General features: G+C 35.0%; 1 long non-coding RNA gene across 1 annotated transcript; it reads left to right on the top strand.

Moving 5' to 3' along the window:
• Positions 1–678: 678 nt before the first annotated feature.
• On the top strand, positions 679–5,154 carry LOC133803779 (uncharacterized). Its single transcript, XR_009878147.1, has 3 exons — positions 679–1,331; positions 2,689–2,758; positions 4,989–5,154. It is a non-coding gene; the product is annotated as an uncharacterized LOC133803779 (long non-coding RNA).
• Positions 5,155–5,441: the final 287 nt, after the last annotated feature.

Below are 5,441 nucleotides of genomic sequence, written 5' to 3'. Positions count from 1 at the left end.
TTCCGTGTCCCGTTTGCTTGAAAGAGTAAGCCGGACACTAAACGGGAGAGGCGAAGCCTTTCTGTCCATCCGCGAGCTCTGGTCACCTACCGTGAAAGACTTTGATAATTCTGCTTCCCCGAGGATATCCATCTAAACGCTATCCGGAAATCTGGATAACAGTAACCATTATTTAAACAGTTTTTTATTTATTTAATTAAAAATCTGACAATAAAATTGGAAAGTTTGTTTGGTAAGTCTATTTTCATTTTTTACTTTTTTTTTAATTTTCATTAAATTTTATCAAATTTTGAAAACATACTTTTCTCACTTTTAATTATTTTTTAAATAGTTTCTCATTTCTTTTTCTCTTCACGCGGGTAACCTTGGGCTTCTTTCCACCTCCGGCATCGATGACTTCCAAAACTATTTACTAAATATATAAGTTACCAAATACATTTTTTATTTTTTTGTTTTTTAAAAATAAAAAACAAAAATAGTTACCAAACACATTTTTATTTTTAAAAAATCAGAAAACAAAAATGAAAACAATATTTCTATTTTCATGTTTAAAAATAAAAAATAAAAATTTTACCAAACACAACCTTAATTATTTAAACAAGAAAAGAAATAAATTAAACATTTGTAAAATAATTACCTTAATATATTAAAAAGAAATCGGTTTATTTAAAAAAAAAACAAAAACAAAAGCACAACAAAACCCTAAATTTTTAGAAACCCAGCCCCATCTCTGGATTCTCTCTCTACCATTGCCTCCCTTCTTCTTGCCTCTGCCAAGCACGATCGGACCGCTGCCGCAAGCCGGAGCCGTACACGCACCAGCCCAGTCGAATCGCCAGCCCTCGAAACGTGGGCCCCCGCGAGCTCGCAGCCGCACGCGCCGCCCAAGGCTGTCAACGGAGATGCCGAAGTCGTCCGCCTGTGTGGGTTTCCGAAGTTTCACGGGCTGTTCCCAGCCACCCTGGGCCACCATGAGCCGAACCACCATCACCACCATACTCCTCGAGTTTTAGGCTTCAAAACCCTATGGATATTGGACCCGAACGTCGCCGGAGGTGTTCGCCGGAGTCGCGAGAGTCTGAGTGTTCTCGGTCTTGTTTCGACCACCACAGTGGGCGCTGAGTCGCACCACCGCGATGTTTGAGTTCCCCTCAACCTCGACTTCAAAACCCAGGGGTTTGATTCCTCAACCACCGCCGCTAGGGTGGTGCCGCCGCTGTCTTCGCCGAAGTCCAGCGTGAGCTTTGGCCAGCAATGGTGTGGGGTGGCTCGAGGCTCGTTTTGACCTCTAAATGTTCCAATGCAGTTCGTATCGCCCTCCTAAGTGTTGGGTATAGATTTCTAACTCCAATTTAATTGATTTTTGAATTTAGAAATTTATTGTGAGTTAGGAAATTAAATGCAATTATGTATGTTTATAGTATGTTATAAGCTAATTAGTATACTGAATTGAACATTGATATGTTGGGACTGCTTTTATGTTATGTTATAGGTTTTTCAAATTTTTAGATGTCCGATTTGCAGTTGTAATGCTGTCTGTTTTTCTAGAAATTTACTGACTCGTGTTGAGTTAATTTTTATAAAAATCACTCGTTGCTTTAGAATCGATTAGAATATCGATTTTTAACTTGTATTCTATTATTGCTCGAGGCTAGAGTAGTACTCTATTAAGAAGTATTATAAGCAATAGAATATTAGGAGCCATTAATGCAGCTTTCGTGTAGTATTTTAAAAATCATTATCAAATGATAAATTGTGATTTTTGAAATCCGTGACGGTATTTTAAAGCTAAGTCATAATCTTTACAAAAAAAAAAGAAATTTGTTAATCAAGAATTAATGGTTTAACGAGTCGAGCACTTTGATAGAAATCATTTAGAACCTGAGGGACAAATTATAAAGGCTAATTACATAATTGATCATAAATAGCATGGAGATTTTGAAAAGGAAATTCACTATTTTTAGTATAGTTATTGTTATTAATAGTTATATTATCAAGAATTGTTTATGTTTAATTAATGTGTTATTATGAGTTTACCAATGTGATTTTCATACTGAAATTGGAATTGTTATAAAAAGAAAAATGGTGGATTTTAAATTGTTTAATTCCAATCTTTTTAAACTTAAGGTCTTGGATCATTTTAATGACAATAATTTCTACAGGAGAAACCATTGAATGATATTGTCATCAAGATTTTATTATCCTAATTTTTATAATAAATGCAAAAGTTTCCAATTAAAAGAATAGTATATTTTGGCCTTTTATGGATTTTTTGGAAGAATAAATTAATGGTTACCAACAAATCAATTCAGGACTTGGAAGCTTGAGATTTAAGCTATTTGTTCTAACCACTTGATCTAAGTTAATGGGTTATGGATAAAGAGAATTTATCTATAACTAAGGACACCGTTTTAAGTCAACTATACTTGTACCGCTTCGTTATTTTACATGGGCTGTTTTATTATAGTTTATCAATATGAATATTAGTATGGTTTGGGTCAGTACTAATAATAGTAAGGGTTGTGTGGTTGTGTTTATTAAATTGTTACAACTTTGAGGCCAGGACCATTATTAGATGATAACTAATGTTATCATTTCGTTAACTTTGATCTCTCTTGGGTATGCACTAAGTTTAATAGTGTATGATTTAGCGAGTTAGTAATTAACTCAATTACGATCCTTGGATAGGATTGAAGATTTTGGGAAAAGCTTGGTTGATAGCTCTTGCTGAGTAATCTTATATATCTAAGGACCTGAGGTAAGTAAATCTCACCATACGTGATTTACTTGCTCATGTGTTTGATTATATGGCTGCATATACTGCATGACTTATGTACTCTTAGATATTATTTAGACGCATGCCCTATGAATGTGTACGTGTTTCCTGGTTATGTGATATGTGTCTCAATAATTGAGAAAGATTGATATGGTGATTATAAGTGCATTTTTAGGCAATTTATAATATAACTGATTTTGCACGTGTACTAGCTTTGTCTATGTAATTAAGAATCACAAACTTTATGATTATGCTCGCATGATGAATGAGTTTTGCGTCTTTGTAATGCTTTGTAGTTGGCATGATTAGGGCGAACTTTGTGAATTGCTTTGTTGGAAGTCAACCTTTTGACTTCTGTGGCTAAGACATGAAATAGCTTGTGTTATATACGTTAGTATAGAACACATGCAAATGCATACTTATCGTAGAAGGTTTACATTGAGACCGTAACCTAGTGGGTGTTCGTCGTGATGCGGTATGACCCACTCACAATCATTATCTGTCCGGTTCAAGTCCGTGACATTTGGCCATTATTCGGTCCAGTTCAAGTCGATGACAATTGCTATTAGGTCCAGTTCAAGTCCGCAACAATATGACTTAGACGAGTAACCCAATATTAACTAGGAGTCTTTGTAAATCGATTTAAACATATTTACATTTGTGATAACAACTGTGGTTTGGAACTGATGCTTACCCTTGGTGGGATTGGATGTTTGGAATGGATAATGTTGATGCTCGATTCCCCATTTTAATAGTATGCATGTTTAGGGTTTCCTATTAGCCCGAAGTTATTTTGGTGACTCCCAAATTGACTTATAGGGTTAACTTTGGTGTATTCTCCGCTACCTTGCAGGTTGATAGTATTATAGGCTATTATATTTGTGAGTTGAATTTGCCGTTGTATTATTAGAATTGGTGCAAGTCATGAACGACTTGAATTAAATGCTCAAATTAGATTCAGGAGATGTGATCTGTTAAGGGGTGTGACTAGATAAATATGATTTATGAAATTGTGTCAAGGACTTGTAAGCGTTTAATGATGGTATGTGGCCAGTTTTAACAAGCTAAAGAGTACACATAGGTTATGGTAGTTTAATTAACCTTGTGGCCTAATTAGGTGTCTTTTCCCCTGGCCTCAGGGTTATCTTACGAAGCTAACATCCTGTATGTTGGGATTGAATGTTGATTCTCGAGCCTTTATACGGGATACATTATACAACGTAGTTAAAGGCTTCTACTAGTTGTCCTAAGTTATACTAGAAACGTAATGTTGAATCTAAAGTCGTGATGCATTATTCGACTACTTTAACACCACTTCACGATAAACATGTCTAGGGTAGTAAAGAGTAAGTAGGGGTATGAGGAGTCAATAAATTCTATTAAAGACAAGGGAAAAGCTTGTGGGAGAACAAGGTAAATTCTAAAACCAATTAACTTGTGAGGTGTCTGAGTGAACCTTAGAATCAAATAAAAACGTGCTAAATGTGTCAAAAAACATTTTGTAGGTTTGTCATTTAGGTAAAGTATATTAAAGTTTGGGGTAGGTTTGAGAAAAAGGTCAAGCTCGATGTTGCATGAAAAACGTATTGGCACAGTACAAGGCCAACACCTAGTGGTCAGTCGTTAAGATTAGATGTTAGAATCAATTCGAACAAAGGCACAATTAGCAAGGCTCGTTAAGGGAGATTATAGTTATATGATAGCCAAGAAAATTATTATTAGTGCAGTAAGAAGGTAAAAGTTTTTAGTTAGGGATGTAAATGGGTGCTCCTAAGATTATCATAGATCATTGCGTTGGCACATAATAATATTTTGACCATTGCGATCTTGAGGGTGTGGTATTACCGTAATTACTAACTTGCCGCCATGCCTTAGTGAAAGGCTACAGCTAAACCCTACTTGAGGGATTATGTTCTGCGTAGTACTGTATTATCGGATGAACATAAGCTTATGTTATTTTCGTTTTGCAGCTATTAATTGTGGTCACTACTTTGTCAAATGTATAATTGATTATTGGAGCATGACTTTATGGTGTTTGAATTAATGGTGACAAAATGTTGACTCATATGGTTGTCCTATGCATGTTAAGCACATGGCTATGATGTATTGTCATGCATCATTAGGTCACGATATATGTATATGAACATACATGCATTGGATGAGATTTACTTATTGGGCGTTAGATCATTATTTTGTTGTTTCCCCTTCTCAGGTGTGGCTTGATACTTGGACATCTTATGGGCTCTGATCTTAGTAGCAAAGACTTTTATGAATAAGATTTTCAGAAGTCCAGTATTATTGTATAAGATTAGTTAATTTGACTTTGTAAATAGTTGTGTTATTAAAGTTCAAATATTTTTATATTTTTTGCTTTTTTATGGGCTTTGAGTTATGGTTTTAGTATTAGATGCTTGACATATTTGTAGGATTTGTCCTATGAGTGTGCGGTAGCCTTACTCGACACAGTGGGTCGTTACAATATTCCTATTGAACAAAGAACAATAAATTAAGTCAAGTACAACATCAAAGCGATGTTGGTATAAATGACATAAATCAGGGTCCTTGGTTATGGATAAATTCTCTATGTCCATAACTTGTTAACATAATTAAAGTGGTTAGAACAAATAACTTAGAACTCAAGCTTTTAGGACTTGAATTGATTTGT

Source organism: Humulus lupulus, chromosome X (assembly GCF_963169125.1).
Source record: "Humulus lupulus chromosome X, drHumLupu1.1, whole genome shotgun sequence".
Lineage (NCBI taxonomy): Eukaryota > Viridiplantae > Streptophyta > Magnoliopsida > Rosales > Cannabaceae > Humulus > Humulus lupulus.
This window is presented reverse-complemented; position numbering and strand designations above follow the sequence as displayed.